General features: G+C 50.4%; 2 long non-coding RNA genes across 2 annotated transcripts; both read left to right on the forward strand.

The window, feature by feature from the left end:
• The first annotated feature begins 3,682 nt into the window (after positions 1-3,682).
• On the forward strand, positions 3,683-7,242 carry LOC103174017. Its single transcript, XR_006085857.1, has 4 exons — positions 3,683-3,781; positions 5,764-5,799; positions 7,013-7,039; positions 7,218-7,242. It is a non-coding gene; the product is annotated as an uncharacterized LOC103174017 (long non-coding RNA).
• A 7,445-nt stretch (positions 7,243-14,687) lies between these two features.
• On the forward strand, positions 14,688-21,430 carry LOC121851201. The gene is made up of 3 exons (XR_006085850.1): positions 14,688-14,720; positions 14,925-14,960; positions 21,369-21,430. It is a non-coding gene; the product is annotated as an uncharacterized LOC121851201 (long non-coding RNA).

Here is a 21,430-nt window from a genome sequence, read left to right on the forward strand (position 1 = left end):
TTCTGGAATTCCATCCTCCAGTTACTCTGCTTCACCCCCTCCTTAGCCTCTTCAAGTCCTGCCTCAAGATCCTCCTCTTCGACTATGCCAACGGCCACCCCCTTCCCCTCCCCTCCCTTCTCCGCCCCCAACCTCAGCTCAGGTCTGAAATGCTGTACATTGTCCAGCGCCTTAAGACATCGTCCCGACGTGAAAGGCGCTGTACAAATGTAATCTTGTTTTTGTTGAATCAAAGGGTTGCGGGTTCAAGTCCCACGTTAGGACTTTGACCTCACAGTTTAGGCTGATACTCCCCCTCGCAGTATATGCTGTGGGAACATAGCATTGTTGGAGGTGATGTCCTTTGGATGTGAGGTTAAGCTGAGGTGCTGTCTGCCTGTCATGTGGATGTCAAAGATCCAAATTGCTGTTGTTGTCCCACCTGTTTCAGGCAATTACGTTATTCCCCAATTTTGGAAGAACACTTTGTTCAAATGCTGATCTGGATTGTGACACAGATCTGGTGTTATTGTGTGTTATTAATTTATTATGAATTGTCTGTTGATTTCCTCGTGTTTCATTGCTCGATGTCCTGACAGATGATGGAGAAGATTTTCATTGTGATTTTCCTGTTTGAGATTCCGGCTTCACTTTCTGGTGAGCAACACAGTCATTTTCTGCCTAATCACTTTCACATTAACATTGCTATTTATTACAGAGGCAACTAAAAGATTAGCTCACTTGTCAAAGTAGAGAATAGTTTTGTTTCTGATAAAGAATCCACTCACTGTAACTGGAAGCTGGAGCTTGTAATCACTGCAGCTGAACCTGCCCCAGAAATGTATTGCTTTTATCAACTTCCCTCAGTCTATCAGCCCATAACTGTGGCTGAAAGGTCCTCATCAAACCTGGTATAGACTTCCCAGCTTCTCCTGATCACCTCCCGTTGTTCAGTGGTGAACAACTGTATCTCATTTGTGAGAGAAAAGACAATTCCTGACTGTGTTAATGAGCTGAACGAGAGGACATTCTGGCTGTGTTTACTCTGGAGCCGTATTTCAAACTATATTTGCAAAGGTTGTGAGCTGTCCGTGTTCACAGAACTGAACTCCGAGAGTAAATGTATCAGGTGAAGCTGAGATGGGAAGATGGGAGGTGAGTATTCTGGGAAGATGAGGTCAAATGGGCTGAAGGACTTTCTTCATCTGAACCTCTCTTGTGATCGGGTGAAATGTGTCCACTGATGAGGATATAAACTGGTGATATACATTCACCTGTTAAATGATAACATTGCTGCACATTTCCAAATAACATATATTTCTGTAATAAGACATTTCATAGAATCGTAGAATCGTACAGCACAAAAAGAGGTCATTTGACCCATTGAGTCTGTGCGGCTCTTTGAATCGAGTAATGTAAGGTCAATCTCACACCCCAGCCCTTTCCCCATAACCCTGCAAACCTGTCCTCCTCAAATACCTATCCACCGCGTTTTTAAAAGTTGTTTTCGAAGTTTCTGTGCAGACTCAGGTCACTTCATATCTCAGACTTTCAGGGCTTCAGAAAACCAGACATTGTAAACCCGTCAGTGACAGTGACACAAATAAACTATTGAATCTCATAGTTTCACATTTAAATAGAAACAAATCATAATAACAGCTTAATAATTGATACTGTATTGTTCATTAGATTCTTTTATAGTTAATGGTCCACGTCAGCCTGTCCTCACAGCTCTGGGGAACGATGTCACTCTGGGATGTTGGTTAACACCAGGAGTGGCTGCAGATATGATGGACGTGGAATGGAGTAAATCTGATTCTGGGGATGTGGTGCATTTATGTACAAGTGGAGAGGATCAACCTGATCAGCAACATGAAGCCTACAGAGGAAGAACCGAGCTCATTAGAGACGGGATGACTCGAGGAAACGTGTCTCTCAGACTGAAGAACGTGAGGTGCTCAGACCAAGGAGAATACACATGTTTTGTGGGATCAACAACAGATTTTGGTGAAACAACAGTGGTTGTGAAAGTTGAAGGTTTGTTGTGTTTAAACTGTACATTTCCCTATTCTAAGCTCATATTCCCACCCCGTCCCAGTCAATATATTTTCCAGCCTCAGAAATGCACCATAATCTCTACCAGAGCCCCGTGTGTACTGCACAATGTAATGATTTGTCATTCTGGCTCAATGTGGGCAATTGGCTGCCGCGTAACACCCACAAAATACACAGTCAATTCACTGTACAGTGTATTCTGTGAAGGGCTTTGAGATGTCTCGAAGACGTGATAAGGCTCTATATCAAGTGAAGGATAATATTGTTCATTGGAAGGACTCTTGTTGTTTGGTTTAGAGGGTTGTGGGTTGAAGCCCCACATCAGCACCTGAGCTCATAGTTCAGGCTGATACCACACTCTGTCACTGAAGGACACTCAGTGTTAGAGGCTGACGTTTGGTGAGACGTGAAAATTGACAGGTTGCACCTGTCTGTTCAGGTGGACATTAAAGATCCCATAAACTGATGGAGAATGTAGTGTATTGCAGATTAATTGGCCATTCACTTGATGGTACACGTGAGTGATTAGGTGTAAAGTACTGAATGTTTTGATTTGATCAATTGTTACAAAAGTTCTTTCATTGCATTTGGTGATAACACAGTGTATTATTGTTACAGATCGCAGACGGCTGCCCTTGATTTCCATGGCAGGTTACCAGGACTCGAGGCTTAAACTCACCTGCAAATCAAAAAGCTGGTATCCCAAACCTCGTGTGGTTTGGTTTGATAGGAGTGGAGCAGAGGTGAAAGCCAAGACTGAAACATGCACTCAGGGGTCTGAAGACTGTTGGAAATGTGAAAGTAGCATTGATATAACCAGAGATTCTACAGACAGATTCACGTGTCTGACAGGAAACTTTCTGGAGGAAAAGAAGGCAAAGATCCAGGTATCAGGTCCGTGAAACATTTGGAAAAATATAAACACTTCAATGCAACGTATTACAGTTAATATTGTGATGTGGAACAATCCACAGCAGCTCCCAATGTTCAATCTGAGGCTTTCATTCTGATTTTCTTTCAGCCACTTTCATCATAGGATAGTTTGCTATTGTAATTACAAATAATGAATTACACAACAACAACAACAAGATTACATGTCTATAGCGCCTTTCACGTTGGGAGGATGTCCCAAGGCACTGGACAGTGACAGCAATTCATGTATTATTGAAATACATGAATTTAGTGTGTGTGGCTTTTCGCTGTTAGTGTTTCCAGTCAGTTGTGGAGTCCTGTAGCTCAGTGGTTAGAGCCTCACAAGCGAGAGACCTGGGTTTGATTGTCGGAGACGCTGTCCTTCAGATAAGACGTTGAACCGAGGACTTGTCTGTTCCTGTTCAGGTGGATTTTAAAGTTCCTCTGACACTTTTCATGAAGAGAAGGAATTTTCTCTAGGTATCCTGGCCAACAATCCTACAGATAAATTGGTCATTCATTGCATAACTGTTTGTGGACATTGTGTGCGCAAATTTGCTGCCATGTTTGCGTACAAATAAAAAGTCACTACATATCACTTTAACGCCTGTGAAGCGCTTTTGAGACTTCATACAAATGTGATAAAGTTCTATATCAAATGAAAGAATGAAAGGGTTATTATTAAATATGATACAAAATGTTCTTTATGTTACAGAGGAGCTTTTCCACCGAGACCCAGACTGGATGGTGGCTTTCCTTGTGGCGTTCAGCCTTGTGCTTGGAGCAGTTGGTGTGTTGGTGTTCTTCTGCAGAAAACGATTGAAAAAAGTTAAAGGTAATAAATGATTTTAAGTTTCCCCCAAAATATAATCTTTACTTTCATCCTTTATATAATCCATAACATAGTGAGGAGAGCACTGGCAATGTCTGAGCGGCAGGTGATGAAGGCGAGAGTGAGTGTTTCCGAGGTGTTGGGTGTGAGGTAAGGGCGGAGGCGGGTGATGTGATGGGGGTGAATGAAGGCGGTTTTGATGAGGCAATGCATGTGAGGGAGAAAGGAAAGCTGGGGATCAAACCACATGCCATGGTTGTCACTGAGAGAATTAGAGAGAGAGGCCGGGGAGGCTGAGGAGCTCAGAGTCAGAAGAGAGGAGGTGTTGGCAGGAGCCAAAGGTGATGGCTTCAGCCTTATCTAAACAAACAAATTGAGTCGGATCTTGAAGGCGGCATGAGAGGGGGTGAGGTGGGATGCAGTTGCAGAGGGTGGGGCCAGAGAGGCTGAAGGCTTGCCCACCGATGTTGGGGTAGGCAATGCGGGGAACATGAAGCAGGCCGGAGGATGCTGAGTAGAGGGAGCGACAGGTTGGTAGGAGGTTATGAGGTCACAGGTAGGGAGTAGCAAGGCTGAGGAGGTGAGGTGAGGATCAGGATCCTATGAGTCATGTGGAGCCGGGCGATCATTAGGGTGATAATCTCGCGGTGCATTGCAGGAGAGGACAGAGGCTACAGACTTCTGGACAATCTGCAGCCTGTGGAAGGAGGAGTTGGGGAGGCTGACAAGCAGGGAGTTTGTGTAGTTGAGCCTGGATGTGATGAACGTGTGGATGAGGGTCTCGAGAGTAGTGGTAGAGCCGGGCAATGTTGCGGAGGTGGGGAATGGTGAAGCGGGTCATGGCAACGATATGGGGTATGAAGGTCTGTTAAGAGTTGAACAGGACACTGAGGTTCCACATTGGCTCCATGATGTGTAGAGTACAGCCATGAAGGGTGATGCTGTCAGTGCACGAGTTATGGAGGCATTGACAGGAGCAATGCAGGACGGCCTTGGTCAACTGGAGAAAGTTAGCTCTCATCCAGGACTTGAGGTCTGACAGACATTCTGTGAGGACAGCAGTGATCCTGGAGTCGAGGTGGAGGTGGAGTTGGGTATCATCACATATATGTGGGAGTTGACTCCATGTCTATGGATGATGTCACCAAGAGGGATCTATACTGAGTTGGAGGAAATTTTGGCTCATCCAGGCCTTGATATCTCACAATCAACTGGACAGATCATCAGGGACCTGGGGTCGAGAGTAGATTTCGGGTCATCCACATCCATGTGGGAATTAAGGCCATGTCTGTGGATGATGTTGAGGGACAAAGTGACTGTGTTGGCCAGTAGTGGGCAGAGGAAGGGCAATTGGGTGGTCAGGAGATGGGTGGGGAGGTTGTTGAGGGAGTAGGTGGTGAGCTTTATGTTATGAGAAGGGAGATGTAGCCGGGGGTATTTTGTTGATTTTTTGTTGTTGAACGTGAAAGGCACAATATAAATATAAGTTTGTTGTTATTATTGTCTATTGTCTCTCACACATAAAGAGAAGTTGTGGGATAAAAGGCTGGAAATGTTAATCAGATTATGTCTTGTCGTTTCCAAACTGCAGAAGGATTTGCTCACACAGAGGGATGTCAAGATGTAGAATTCTTTGCCCCAGAAATCTGTGGAGAAGGAATCAATGTGAATTTTTAAATGAGAGACAGAGACTCGGATAGTAGAAATATTTGGGTAAAGAGCAGGGAATTGGATTTAAAAGATTAAAATTGGTGGAAGAGGCTCATGGGCTGAATTGTCTCCTCCTGTTCCTCTTTTCCATTACTAAAAGCTGATTTCAATGAGAAGTTACCTGAAGCAAAGCCTTTAGTGCACTGTTATTTTGACTCATATTTAATAAAATATTGTATTAACATTTCTGCTGGATTGTTTCTGTTACATTTAAGGGAAATGTCCTACAGTTTATTGATGAGGACAACACTGACGATTGTGTTTTTATTTTCCAGTTTATGAAAATCTAAAAAAGGGATTTAAAAATCTGGGTAAGTAACAACATTACAAACATCCCCGAGCCTCAGCCTCCCGAGAGTCAGGTCCTCGGAGACCTACCACAAGCCCTTCCTGTGCTCTCTGGTGACCTCAGCATTTACATATACACACACACCCAGACATATGCACACACACCCAGACATATACACACACACCCAGACATATACACACACCCAGACACAAGCACACAAGCACACACACAGAATCACAGAACAACCTGAACTAAACCCATCTCCTGTGGAATAAAGAAACATGTGACAATTCTGTGCAGATGAGGAGAATCTCAGTGTGTTTGACTGTAGAGAGAAAGTGAAACTTACACTTTAACACAAATTAAATCATTCTGATACAATGAATGAATTAAAAAACATGATGTAAACGAGTCTATGAATGAGATTCCACTCAGTTAGATTCTGTCCAAAATGTGACCTGAAACAACAATTTACATTGATACAACTGCCTCCATGCGCCGGGTCAGGGTGAAAGGGGAGATGACCGTACACACGGTTAAAGAGGAAGGTCTTCAGGTGCGATGAAAATGGTCAAAGAGTGGGGAGTGAGATGGAGGGATTGAGACAGGGAGTTCTGTGGGTTTGGTGGTTAGTGGTTGAAGACTTGGCCACCAATGGTGGGGCGGAGGGGAGTCAGGGATGAGCAGAAAGCCAGAGCCGCCCAAATGAAGGGGTGGGTAGAGGAGTGGGTTGTGAGCAGGTCGGAGAGGTAGGGAGGTGCTGGACATGAGGTGATTTGTCAGTGAGTGTGAGGATCTTGAAATGGATCTGTTCAGTGATAGGGAGCCGGTGGAGCCCGGCAAGGGCTGGAGTGATGGGGTATGGAGTTTGTTGTGGGTAATGTACCAAATGTTAAGGATTATTACTATTATCATTATTCACTTATTGAGATTGTAAATGTCTAATCAGTTTTATCAGTTTCTACAGTGCAAAAAATCCCCATTCTTAATGTGAATTACAACACAAATTGTGAAATAAAAATAGATGAGGAAGAAAATCTTATATTTTTGGTTTGTTCACTGGTTTCATTTCCTTCATTTGATGTGAGCACGTATCCTCCTATCACAGTGAGTTTGGAAAGTTTGAGCTTAAAGGAAAATAAAGAAACTGAATAAAATAAACCAGATAAGTTTGTTAACTTTTTTTTCAAAAATTTAAAATTACATTTTCTAAAACCTTTTCTTTTGTTTTAAAGATAATGAACTGAAATCTGCCAAACAAGGTACAGTACATTGTGTTATTGGCACTAAGTGTTTATGATGGAATTCCATCAGTGATGATGTCCCATAAGTGAATCAATCAATGACGACTGACTTCAACATTCAAACCGTCTTCACTCAATGACTTTCAGTCTCGTGAGAAACTTTACATTGTTTATCAATATTTGTTTCTTTCTTTAGACCAAAAATACATGAAAAAAACACTGGGTAAGTTTTAATCTCCTGGAGCGTGAAATAAGTTTCCTTCTCATCGCGCCTCCCCTTGTTTTAAAGGATGATTCTGGGAAGGGTCAGTGGGAAAGGGAGTTAGTGAGAACTTTGGATAATGATAAGCTGTGAGGTTTCAGCAGGAAAAACATGAGCAATTCCCCTCAATCCATCCTCTGTGGACCACAAGCCTTGCTTCTGGCCAACCCATGTCTAAACATTAGTAAACCCGGGAGCATGGCGCTGGGGAGAGGGTTCATTCTGTATCAGACAGACACGGAAACTCTATACACAGTTTGTGGAACTCCGAATAGTTTGGTTTGGAGACTCTTAACCCCAGTGATGGGTTTGTGTGTGTGTCAGACTCTGATCAAAACTAAGTCCATGTGTTTTTTTTAATTGGTGAAAACAAACTCTGATTGGGATTTGGTGAGATCCTGAAGCCTCAGTGCTGAAGGGTTGTTTATCAGCTGAATCACAAGACTGTGAATAGGTTCAGTGTGTAACAGTGGGGGGTGATTTGTGCAAATAAACAATCAAAAAATATACTGTTCCCTTTCAGAACTGAAAAAACAGTTCACCAAATCAGGTACTTGATGACTTTATCCTCATTTACTGTTGTTGATGTTATTGATGTAGAATTGTGCTGCTTCTCAAAGGATCAATTATTATCACCTCTGATAAAGATAATAAATTAAATGTAAGAAATACGATTATATTAAGATTATAAGCAAAGTTTGACGTGAACTTTCAATGTAAAGGTTCAGTCATCTCACATCTACAAATGTGATCAGTTTGTCAGACTCTGTAACCTGGTGTGATCTGAACCCAGATATTGAGTTACATCGATAGATCACAGTAGAACAGAAGAAATGCTGAGGAAAAAAGCCCAATATCCATCCAGTTTGCCTTCCACCTTCCTGGCAGTCGCACACAAATATGTCCCAAACTACCTCTGTACTATATCCCATAATGTTATTGCCTAAAAGAACATTTCTAATCTGTGTTTGAAAGAATCTACTCAATAATAATAATCCTTGCATTTGATATAGTGCTTTTCACATCTTCTAGATGTTTCAAAGCGCTTCACACAATGTACAGTAAAGTGAATTTACTGTATATTTGTGAGCGAAATGCTGCAGTCAATTACGCACAGCAGCGTCCCACAAACAGTCGAGGATTGAAGTGACCAATTTATTATTATTTTCCTTTCTAGAGGGATTATTATCAGGTGTGTGGAGTAAGGAAACTTGCCCATGGTTTTTCCCTGTGGGAATTGAGCCCAGGTTTCTCGCTTGCAAGGGGAGTGCTCCAACCACTGAGCTGCAGGACTCCACAGTGTCATTGGTGAGATCATACTCTAAGTAAAGTCTGGACTCACCAATGACTTTCAAAGTGACCCGATTACCCCACTATTTCCATTTGCTATTGATCTTTTGATATATCCCAACAACAGATTTCAGAAGTAACATATATTGAAGTCTACAAAAGATGAAATTATAAGCAAAATCTTATTAAATTAAAACTTCTGTTTCTTTCCAGAGTGGGAGGTCGTTGACAGTTGTAAATGTAAGTTACCCCACATTACAGGCTGGTTATACACCCCACATTACAGGCTGGTTATACACCCCACATTACAGGCTGGTTATAGACCGCACATTACAGGCTGGTTATACACCCCACATTACAGGCTGGTTATACACCCCACATTACAGGCTGGTTATACACCCCACATTACAGGCGGGTTATAGACCCCACATTACAGGCTGGTTATACACCCCACATTATAGGCTGGTTATACACCCCACATTACAGGCTGGTTATACACCCCACATTACAGGCTGGTTATACACCCCACATTACAGGCTGGTTATACACCCCACATTACAGGCTGGTTATAGACTCCACATTACAGGCTGATTACGGACCCCACATTACAGGCCGGCATAGATTAGTTTTCAGGTGCGTGCGTGCGCACGCAACAAAGAAAAAAAAAAACCTCTGCGCCCCCCCCCCCCCCCCCCCCAGGGTTCACATCAGAGCCCACTATGGTCCTGTTGCGTTCGCTGCCCCAATCTACGGGATAATGCCATCCACCTGACCGCTCGCTCCCGGTCCCCGCGTGCGCACTATGGCTGCCGCTTTGACCCGAGCCCCCGAGCCCCCTCCCGCCCCCCTTCTCTCTCCCCCCAAACCCTCCTCCCTCTGCATCTCTCCCGCTCTCTCCTCCTCTCTCTCCGTCCCTCTCGTCTTCTATCCCCACTTGACCCTCCCACAACCTCCGTCTGCTCCAGTCTGGGAATCCTCCGCCGGGCTCACCGTGGCACTCGGCGTTGGCTGTCCAGCAGCAGCCACACCGACTGCCCCATTCTCCACCACACTCGCCACCCACCCCGGGCACAGACCCGGGGAGTCAACCTCTCCTCCCTTAGCCCCATTCCCCCCACCCCAGCCTCACAACCTGGACCCCCCTCCCCTCCCACACACCCTTCTGTCAACCGCTCCCTCCACATCGGACTGCAAAATGTCCGCTCCCTCTGCAACAAGGCCCTGGTCATCAACGATCTCATCCTTGATGAGAACGTTGACATCATGGCATTAACAGAAACCTGGCTCACCCCAGGCGACACCTTCCCCCTCACGGAGGCCACGCCACCCGGCTACACCTCCCACCACATCCCTCGCCCCAACCGCCGTGGCGGTGGTGTTGCCCTTATCTCAAGGACACCACTTGCCCTATCCCCCTACTCCACTGGCTCTTTCCCCTCCTTTGAGCACCTCACCCTCTCCCACCCCTCATTCCTCTCCCTTAAAATCCTCCTCCTCTACCGGCCCCCTAAAACCTCTCCCACCTTCATCTCTGACATTTCAACACTCCTCACATCTCTTTGCCTCTGCTCTGATCGCCTCATCATCCTGGGCGACTTTAACCTACACTTCACCCCCTCCTGCTCCATCTCCACAGACTTCTCTTCCCTGCTCTCCTCACTCAACCTCTCCTTACACATAAACTCCCCCACTCACAGTCACGGCCACCCACTCGATTTGGTGATCACCCGGGGCCTCAGTGTCTCGGATGTCACTATTACCGACAAGGCCATCTCTGACCACTACTTCATCTCCTTCACCACCTCCACCCCCCTCCCCACCTCCACCAGACCCACCACCATCTTCTACCGCCCTTGGAAGAAGTTACCCCCACAATCCCTAACCGATGCCTTGGAGTCCTCTGAACTCCTCTCCCTCTGGCCTTCAACCCTCACCGACCCCTCTTCTCCTCTCTCCCTCCTCCACAATACCCTCTCCTCCACACTCGATACTCTTGCCCCCATCACTTCCCGCACTGTCTCCTACTCCCGCTCCTCCCCCTGGTACACCACCCACCTCCGCTCACTGAAAAGCCAGGTGCGGGCTGCTGAACGCACCTGTGTCAAATCTGGCCTAACGGTCCACCGACAAATCTGGCTGGACCTCCTCAAAATTTACCGCTCCACTCTAGCCTCGGCCAAGTCGTCCTTCTACTCCAGGATAATCCTGGAGGCGAAGAACAACCCCAGGCTACTGTTTTCCACCACAACCCGACTCCTCCGTCCCCCCCGCCACCCCGCGCAGGTCATCTCCTCCAACCTTCACTGCGAGGAGATGCTGGATTTCCTTGAATCCAAGATCAAGGGAATCCGCTCCGCGGTCACTTCCCCTCCAACTTCCACCCACCACCCACCCCTTCCCTCCCACACTCCGACTCCTACCCATCCTCCCCTACACACCTTCGTACCCGTTTCCCCACCCTCTGTCACTGAACTCATCCTATCCCTAAAACCAACCACCTGCTCCCTTGACCCCATCCCCACTCCACTCCTTATCTCCCAGCTCCACTTTCTTGCCCCACATATCACTGACATCATCAACCTGTCCCTCTCCTCTGGCTCTGTCCCCATTCCATTAAAAACTGCCATCATCACGCCCACCCTGAAAAAACCCTCCCTTGATGCGTCGCAGCTATCAAGCTACCGGCCCATCTCCAACCTCCCCTTTCTCTCCAAGGTCTTGGAAAGAGTTGTCGCCTCCCAACTGCGCTCTTTCCTTTCCACCCATTCTCTTTTCGAACCCCTTCAGTCAGGTTTCCGTGCTGCCCATAGCACAGAAACTGCCCTGGTCAAGGTCACCAATGATATCCTGACCATCTGTGACCAGGGCTCCCTCTGTCTCCTCGACCTATCGGCAGCATTCGATACGGTCGACCACGCTATCCTACTCCACCGCTTGTCCTCCCACCTCAACCTTCAAGGCACTGTCCTTGAATGGTTTAGGTCGTACCTTTCTCACCGTCTTCACTTTGTCTCGACGAATGGCTTCTCCTCCACCCCCCGTACTGTCTCATGTGGTGTCCCTCAGGGCTCTGTCCTTGGTCCCCTCCTCTTCACCCTCTATATGCTCCCCCTTGGTGACATCATCCGCAGACATGGAGTTAACTTCCACATGTATGCGGATGACACCCAACTCTACCTTTCCTCCTCTACTCTCAACTCCACGACCACCGATGTCCTGACAGCTGCCTGTCCGACATCGAGTCCTGGACGAGAGACAACTTTCTTCAGCTCAACGTGCGAAAAACCGAGGCCCTCCTGATTGGCTCACGTCAGCGCCTCCGCACCTCAGGCGCTGACACCATCAGCATCCAAGGCTGCACTCTCCACCTCTCAAAGCCAGTCAGGAACCTCGGCGTTTTGTTCGACCCTGAGCTGTCCTTTCTCCCTCACATCCGCACCACAACTGGCACCGCCTTCCATCACCTCCGGAACATCGCCAGACTACGGCATTACCTCACCCCTCACGCTGCTGAAACCCTGGTTCACGCCTTTGTCACCTCAAGGCTGGACTATGGGAACTCTCTCCTCGCCGGCCTTCCCGCCACCTCCCTCCACAAGCTGCAGGTCATTCAGAACTCTGCAGCTCGTGTACTGTCCCGCACCAGGCTTCGGGACCACATCACTCCCACCCTCGCTCGCCTCCACTGGCTCCCCATCCCCCAGAGGATTGATTTCAAGATCCTCATCCTCACCTACAAGGCCATTCACGGCCTCGCTCCCTCCTACCTCTCCAACCTACTATCCCCCTACCTACCTGCCCGTACCCTCCGTTCCTCTGGCTCTGGTCTGCTCCACGTCCCCCGCCCCAACCGCCCTACCATCGGTGGTCGGGCCTTCAGCCTCTCAGCCCCCAGGCTCTGGAACTCCATCACCCAGTGCCTTCGCCGCTTCCTCCCTTTCCTCCTTCAAGGCCGGTCTCAAAACCTTTTTCTTTGACCGTGCCTTCAGCTCCCCTCTCGACGCTCTACCCCCTCCTCGCTCCCTCCCTTTCCTCTCCTCACCCTGACCATTTCCCCCCTCCTCGCTCCCTCCCTTCCCTCCCCTCACCCTGACCATTTCCCCCCTGCTCGGGTCATGACCCAACTGTGCAGCGCCTTGGGACGTCCTCCTGACGTGAAAGGCGCTTTATAAATGGAATCTTGTTGTTGTTGTTGTTGTGGTTATAGACCCCACATTACAGGCTGGTTATAGACCCCACATTACAGGCTGGTTATAGACCCCACATTGTCAGTGTGCGGAGGAAGTTGCTCTAATTGACGATGTGTAGAAATTATCAGCAAAATGCAGGTTCATCAATTGATTAACAAAATATCGCTCATAACCTAATTTTCAGTCTAATTTCCAGTTGTGTAAAGTGCACACATCACACTGTAGATGTGTACCCAATAAATACTGTATGTGTGATAGGACGGGTGGGTGTAGCAGAGACGGTTGTGTCAAGTGGACTCACTGATAAACTTGTGTTTTCTCTCAGGCTGCAAGGATCTTCTCGTGGGGTTTGGTAAGAGACTTGATTTAATACAATGCTTCATCACTTCGTTGAGACGTCTCAAAGCGCTTCACAGAATATACTGCAAGGAGAATTGACTATATTTTCTGGGCAAATCGCGGCTGCTAATTGCACACAGACAGCAGTGTCACACAAACAGTCATGAATAAATCACCAAATTACTATTTTTGGGAAAGGAATTATTACCCCCGGAAAGAGATCCACTAATCGACTAACAAGCGGGTTCCTACTTCCTGCGAGGTAAACAGAGACAAGTGGAGTAAGGAAACTTGCCCAACGTTTCACCCTACCAGGAACCAAACCCAGTTCCTCTCTTTCTTCCAAGGCGAGTGCTCTAACCACTGAGCTAAAGGACTGGAATATTAATGCAATAAAGAAAATGATTGTGTAATGACGCATAAACACAACTGTATAAAACAATCTCAATTGAACAAATTGATTCTAACTAAATTTTCTTTCATTTCCAGTCAAGGCCAGAATCCACAACTATGCAGGTAAGACATTAATATAGTATAAATGATACAATTCAGAACTGCTCAGATCCCACCCCAGATTTAGCACAAAGATGTACAGACAGAAGGTCCCAGTCTGGTCTGTGCTGAGGTATCTGATCTCAGTCGGGGAGGGAGGGGGCTCTACACATGGCCTCAGGGCCCGGATATGGATAGACAATAAGCCAAAGTCACTGTTCCTCATCACATTCAGGGATTCCCCCCCACTCCCATCCCAGCCTTTCTGTAAATACCGGGTGAGGAGAGGATCAGGCTGTGATGCCCTCAATGGTTGAATAGCCAACCAACACTGGCTGTCCAGGCTCCCACATGAACAAGTCACTAAAGACAGCTACATGCCAGACACAGTGAGTGTCAGCACTGAGCCCGACTCCTGCTCATCGCCCTCTGCACGGTCACTAAAGCTGAGATGACATGTTGAGGTTGTAGAGATGTCAGTCCAATCCTGTGCCCCAGGCGCTGGGCACAACAGCTGTTAGTGTGTGACTGGAGAATGGTATGTGACTGTACCTGGGGAAGTTTCTGATAGACCAAATACTACATACACTGTTATTGTATTTACTACATTACTTAGTGTCATCCACACTGTCATCTGTCGTAAAATACTCACTTTATATTGTGTGAAGGAATCGGATTACTGACCAATAACAGTCAGTTGTCATGACTGGATGCTCATGTGATGTCCTCGTGTGAGTCCCTCTTGACTCAGGACATCAGTGTGTTTCAACTAACGATGACCACATTATGGTGACATGGTGTTTGTCCACAGCAAACTCTGATCTTGTTGCCTGATCAGCAGCCCATATATTTATATATAACTGACCCCCCCTCCCCCCCCCCGATCAATCAACCTGTCCACTCAGTTTCAAGATCTAGATTAGTCCACATCGCCTCTCGCAGAGGGACACCGCACCCAAATAACACCCAGACCTCACCTACACCAAACCTATACCACCCAAACCACAACTACAGCACACCCAGACCTCATACAGACCACACAGGGCACACAGCTACATGTCTTAATGATAACAGCTGACAACATTCTGCTTTCTTACAGGTTACGAGGAGGTTCTCACAGAATTAGGTAAGGTATTTGGGTCAGTTTGATAAACAGCCATTCTGTCACTCCCCTTTCCCCAAATAAATGTTAAAATATATTAATGGGGAGGGGGAGCGAGGAGGGGAATATAAAGCAGTTTGGGGAACAGAGAAAATGTGACTGGCAAAACCGTATAAAACCATCCTCATCAAATAAATCTATACCAACTGAACTTCCTTTATTTTACAGAAAAGACCCAATTTGGGTTGTACAGAAGTTATGCAGGTAAGATATTTAATATCATATAAAGTGTGAAATTCGGAAATCCTTGACAGAACACAGGGTAAAAATCTGTATCTGCCACCTGTCTGCCCACCGTGCGATCCTATCAGTGCACTCTCACAGAGGTAGGAAGGAGCAAAGCCGTGGAGGGCTTTGAAGGTGAAGATGAGGAATTTGAACTCTTTCCTGTGGAGGATGGGGAGTCAGTGGAGCCGGGCGAGGGTGGGGGTGATAGGGTCATGGAAAGTGGTTTGGGAGAGGACACAAGCTGCAGAATTCTAGATGATACCCCTCCACACAGACCCTCACACCCCCCCCCCCCCCACCCACCCTCCCACACACACACAAACAATCTCACCCTCTACCACAAAAACATACAGTCACATCCCCCACACACATCCTCTCCTCCCCGTCCACATACACACACCTTCACCTGCCCCTCAGACACATCCTGACAAACAACAGCTTGGATTTGTATAGTGCCCTCCATACTGGATGGCGTCTCAGAGCGCTTCACAGGAACAGATCCTGGTGTCAAGTGAGGGGGAAGAAGGTGACCAAAGGCACGGTCGAAAAGAAAGGTCTTTAGCCGAGACCTGAAAGCAGGAAGGGAGGGCACAAGATGAAGGGAGTGAGGAAAGGAGTTCCAGAGCCTCAGGGCATAGTGGTTGAAGGCACAGCTGCCAATGGTGGAGCGGAGGATTCGGGGGACAAGGAGGAGGCCAGACCCGGTGAAGCGAAGGCAACGGGCACTGTTGTGAGGAGAGAGGTCAGAAAGGTAGGGGCAGAGGAGTGGAGGGATTTGAAGACAAGATGGAGGGATCTGGGACAGGCAGCCAGTGCAGTCTGGCAAGGATTGGGGTAATCGGGGAGCGGAGTTTGGTGCGGGTGAGAAAGTGGGCGGCAGAATTCTGGATGACCTGGATTTTATGAATCGTAATGGAGGTGAGACCGGCACCTGCAGACTAACTTTCTGTGACTGGTGTACAAGAACACCCGAGTCCCTCTGGACACTGACACATTCCAATCTCTCCCCTTCTAAAAGATAACCCACTCTACTGTTTTTGCTATTGAGGCGGATGACTTGGCACTCCCTACATTGTACTTCATCGGCACCTACCTGCCCAGTCACCTCACCTCTCTATGTCTCGCTGCATTGTTTTTAATGTCGTCCTCTGTGTTGACACTTCCTCCTCGTTTTGTTTTGTGTCATCCGCAAATTTAGATATATTAACTTCGATGTCCACATCAGATCGTTGGTGTAGATGGTAAATAGCTGAGGCCCAAGGACTGATCCTTGTGGCCCTCCACTGGTCACATCCCACCAATCCGAAAAAGATCCGTTTATCCCTAATCTGTGTTTCCGACCCGTTAACCATTCCCCAATCCACGTTAATATGGTCCCCAATTCCATGGGCCCTTATCTTTTGGACTAACCTTTTATGCGGCACCTTATCGAATGCCTTCTGGAAGTCCAAATAGACCACATCCACTGATTCACCCATATCCAGTTTACTGGAAATGTCCTCAAAAAACTCTCTGAGATTTGTCAAACATGACTTCCCTTTTGTAAAGCCGTGTTGACTCGGCCTAATTATATTGTGCCCTAAATACCACACAACCACATCCTTAGTCAACGATTCTAAAATGTTTCCCATCACTGATGTGAGACTAATTGGTCTATAGTTCCCCATCTTTTCCTTTCCACCTTTTTTAAACAGTGGTGTGACATTTGTGATCTTCCAGTCCATGGGCACTGCTCCAGAATCCAAGGAATTTTGGAAGATCAGACACAGGGCCTCCACTATCTCATACGCTCCTCTTCTCAAACCCTGTGATGCAAACCATCCGGACCGGGGGATCCGTCACTGTTTAGTGCTCACAGTTTCCCGGCACCAATTCTCTACTGATGAAAATTTCCCTAAGTTGCTCCCTATCCCTCACGTACTGCCCACACGCACCCTCACCTCTCCCCCACACGCACCATCATGAGCCCCCCAAATGCACCCTCACATACCCCCCATACGTACCGTCATTACGCCACCACACAGCCTCACGTCCCCCACACGCACCTGTTCATCAGCCGCACACACCCTCACGTCCCCCACGCGCACCCTCACGACCTCCCCACATGCACGCTGTCTTGACCCCCACACACCCATACGTCCCCCCCACACAAACCCTCACCTCCACCCCACGCACACACTCACCTCCACCCACACGCACCATCACGTCCCCCCCACAAGCACCCTCATGTCCCCACCACACACTCCCTCATGACCCCCCCACAGATACCCTCATGGGGCCCCACATGCACCCTCAGTTCCCCCCCTACACGCACCCTCATGTCCCCCCTATACATACCCTCACGACACCCCCACAAGCAGCATCACGTCCCCCCACACGCACCCTCATGACCCCCCACAGATACCCTCATGGGCCGCCACACGCACCCTCACTTCCGCCCCACACGCACCCCCACGTCCCCCACATACATACCCTCACGACACCCCCACTTGCACCCTCACTTACACCCGCACAGGTACCCTCCAATCAACCCCCACAAACACACCCTCACGTCCCCCACCACACACACCCTCACGTCCCCCCCACACGCAGCCTCACATCCCCCCACAAGCAGCATCACGTCCCCCTCACACGAGCCTCACGTGCCCCCCACAAGCAGCCGCACATCCCTCCCACATGCACCCTCACCCACACACGCACTCACCCACACACGCACACTCACATTCCTTCACAAACACCATCACGTCCCCCGCACACGTACCCTCACGTCCCCCCCACACGCACCCTCACGTCCCCCCCACATGCACCCTCACGTCCCCCCCACACACAGCCTCACGTCCCCCCCACACGCACCCTCACGTCCCCCCACACACAGACTCATGTCCCCCCCACACACAGCCTCACGTCCACCCCAAACGCAGCCTCACGTCTCCCCCATACGCACCCTCACGTCACCCCCCACACGCACCCTCACGTCCCCGACACACCCACGCTCATGTCCCCAACACAGGCACCCTCACGTGCCCCCCACATGCACATTCGTGTCCCCCACACGCACCCTCATTTCCTCCACACGAACGCTCACGTCCCCCACACACGCACCCTCACACTACCTACCCCCTCACGCGCCTCACGCTTCCCCCCACACTAACCCTCACATCCCCCCCCACACGCACGCTCACGCGCCCCCCACATGCACTCTCACGTACCCCTCACACACACTCATGTCCCCCACACGCACCCTCACAGCCCCCCCCACACAAACCCTCACATCCCCCACATGCACCCTCACGTCCCCACCACACGCAGCCTCATTTCCGCCCCACCCAAACACTCTCATGTCCCCCGCACACGAGCCCTCACATCCCCCACACGCACCCTCACATTCCTCCACACGCACATTCACATTCCCCCACGCGCACCCTCACGTCCCCCCCACGAAGCACACTCACGTCCCCTGCAAACACACCTTCATGTCCCCCGCACACGCACCCTCAGACAGCCTCACGTCAGCCCCACACGCACCATGTCTTGACCCTCACTCAGCCTCACGTCCCCCACACAGGCACCCTCACATCACCCCCACACGCACCCTCACATCACCCCCACACGCACCCTCACATCACCCCTACACGCACCCTCACGTCCCTCCCACAGGCACCGTCACATCCACCCCACACGCAGCCTCACATCCACCCCACACGCACCCTCACGTCCCCCCCACACGCACCCTCACGTCCCCCCCACATGCACATTCGTGTACCCCACACGTACCCTCACGCTCCCCCGCCCACACGAACCCTCACATCCCCCGCACACTAATCCTCACGCCTCCCCCTCCACATGCACGCTCACGCGCCCCCCACACACACCCTCATGACCCCCCCACGCACACCCTCAAATCCCCCAAACGCACACTCTCACGTCCCCCCCCCACACCCTCATGTCCCCCACACGCACCCTCACAGCCCCCCACACACACCCTCACGTAGCCCACACGCACCCTCACTTCCCCACCACACACACCCTCACGTGTCCCCCCACCCGTACGCTCTCACGTCCCCCCCACATGCGCCCTCATATCCCCCACACATGCACCCTCAAATCCCCCAAACGCACACTCTCACGTCCCCCCCCCACACCCTCATATCCCCCACACGCACTCTCACATCCCCCACACGCACCCTCACTATCTTCCACATGCACACTCACGTTCCCCCAAGTGCACCCTCATGTCCCCCACACGAAGCACAATCACGTCCCTCGCAAACGCAGCCTCATGTCCCCCCCACATGCACACTCACATCCCCTGCACACGCAACCTCATGTTGCCTCCACACGAACCATCAAGCAGCCTCATGTTCACCCCATACGCACCCTCACGTCCCCACCACACGCACCCTCACGTCCCCACCACACGCACCCTCACGTCCCCACCACACGCACCCTCACGTTCCCCCCCACACGCACCCACCAACACACACCTTCACCTCCCCCCACACACATCCTCACGACCACCCCACACGCACTTGCACGTCCCCCGCACACACATACCTGTTCATCACCCCCACACACACCCTCACGTTCCCCCCACACGCACCCTCACGTCCCCTCCACTCACACCCTCACGTTCCCCACACATGCATCCTTACATCCCCCCCAGACACCGTCACGTCACTCCCACAAGCACCCTCAAGTCGCCCCCACAAGCAACCTCACGTCCCCCCCACATGCACATTTGTGTCCCCCACTCGCCCCCTCATGTTCCTCCACACACCCTCATGTTCCTCCACACACACCCTCACATTCCCTGCACACACACTCACGTCCCCACCACACGGATCCTCACATCCCCCCAACATGCACCCTCACATGCACCCTCACAGCCCCCCACACTCAACTTCTACTCGCCGCCATACGCACCCTCACGTCAATCCCACACGCACCCTCACGTCCCTTCCCCCCACACGCACACTCACGAGCCCCTGAAACGCACCCGCACGTTTTCCCCCACCACACGCACCCTCACGTCGCTCCCGCACGCACCCACATGACCCCCCGACACACACCCTCACTTTCCCCCCACACGCACCCTCACAACCCCCCCATACACAACCTGACTTAAGCCCCACACACCGTCACTTCCCCCCCACCCCCCCATACGCACGCTCACCTCCAGCCCACATGCACCCTCACGTCCTCCCCACGCACACCCTCACATCTCCCCACGCGCACACTCATGTCCCCACCACGCACACCATCACCTCCCTCCCACACGCACACTCACATCCCACACACACACACTCACGACCCCCCCACACGCACCCTCACGACACCCCACATGCACCCTCATGATCCCCCCACACGCACACTCACATGCCCTCACGTCCCCCCCACACGCATCCTCACGTCGCTCCCACATGTACCCTTACTTCACCCACACACTACCCTCACGTACCCCCCCACACATGCACCTTGTCTCACGTACCCCCCCACACACCAGCACATCCCCCCACAAACACACTCACCTCACCCCCACACACACCCTCTTGTTCCCCGCACACACACCCTCTCGTCCCCCTACACACGAAGCCTCACTTCCCCCCACACGCACACTCGCGTCCCCCCCACACACACCCTCACGTCCCACACGCACCCTCTTTTCCGCCCCCCCCACACGCAAACTCACGTCCCCCCACACGCGCAACCTCACGTCCCCCACACGCGCAACCTCACGTACCCCCCGCACGCACCCTCACCTCCCCCCCGCACCCTCAACTTCCCCCCCACACACACACTCACGACATCCCAACCACACCCTCAAGTCCCCCCCACACGCTCATCTCCAGTACACACGCACCCTCATGTCCCACCCACACGAACCCTCATGTCCCACCCACATGAACCCTCACGTTCCCCCCACACACACCCTCACTTACCCCCACTTAATTACCTCATAGACCCCCCAACGGACACACCCTCAGCCCCCCACACACACCCTCAGCCCCCCCACACACCCTCACGACTACCCACACACACACCTTCAGCCCCCCCCACATACACACTCACACACACACCCTCAGCCCCCCCACATACACCCCTACACATACACGCTCAGCCCCCCAACACACACCCTCAGCCCCTGATGCACAACCTCACGACCCCACACCCACCCACACATTCCCACCCCCACACACCCACACATTCCCCCCACACAAACCCCTCCCCCACAGACACACAGACTCTCAGCCTTTTATTCTGGATTCTGTTCCCAGGAGATGTCGATGTTTTACACAAAGGCTTCTCTCCCGGTGACGACGCTAAAGATCATCTTATTTATGATTGTAAATGTGTCCGACATTAATGGTCTGATTCTCCCTCCAGTTACAGTCACTCTGGATCCTGATACAGCCCATCCCCGGCTCATCCTGTCTGAGGACCTGACC

The sequence above is a fragment of the Callorhinchus milii genome, unplaced genomic scaffold (assembly GCF_018977255.1).
Source record: "Callorhinchus milii isolate IMCB2004 unplaced genomic scaffold, IMCB_Cmil_1.0 Scaffold30, whole genome shotgun sequence".
NCBI lineage: Eukaryota > Metazoa > Chordata > Chondrichthyes > Chimaeriformes > Callorhinchidae > Callorhinchus > Callorhinchus milii.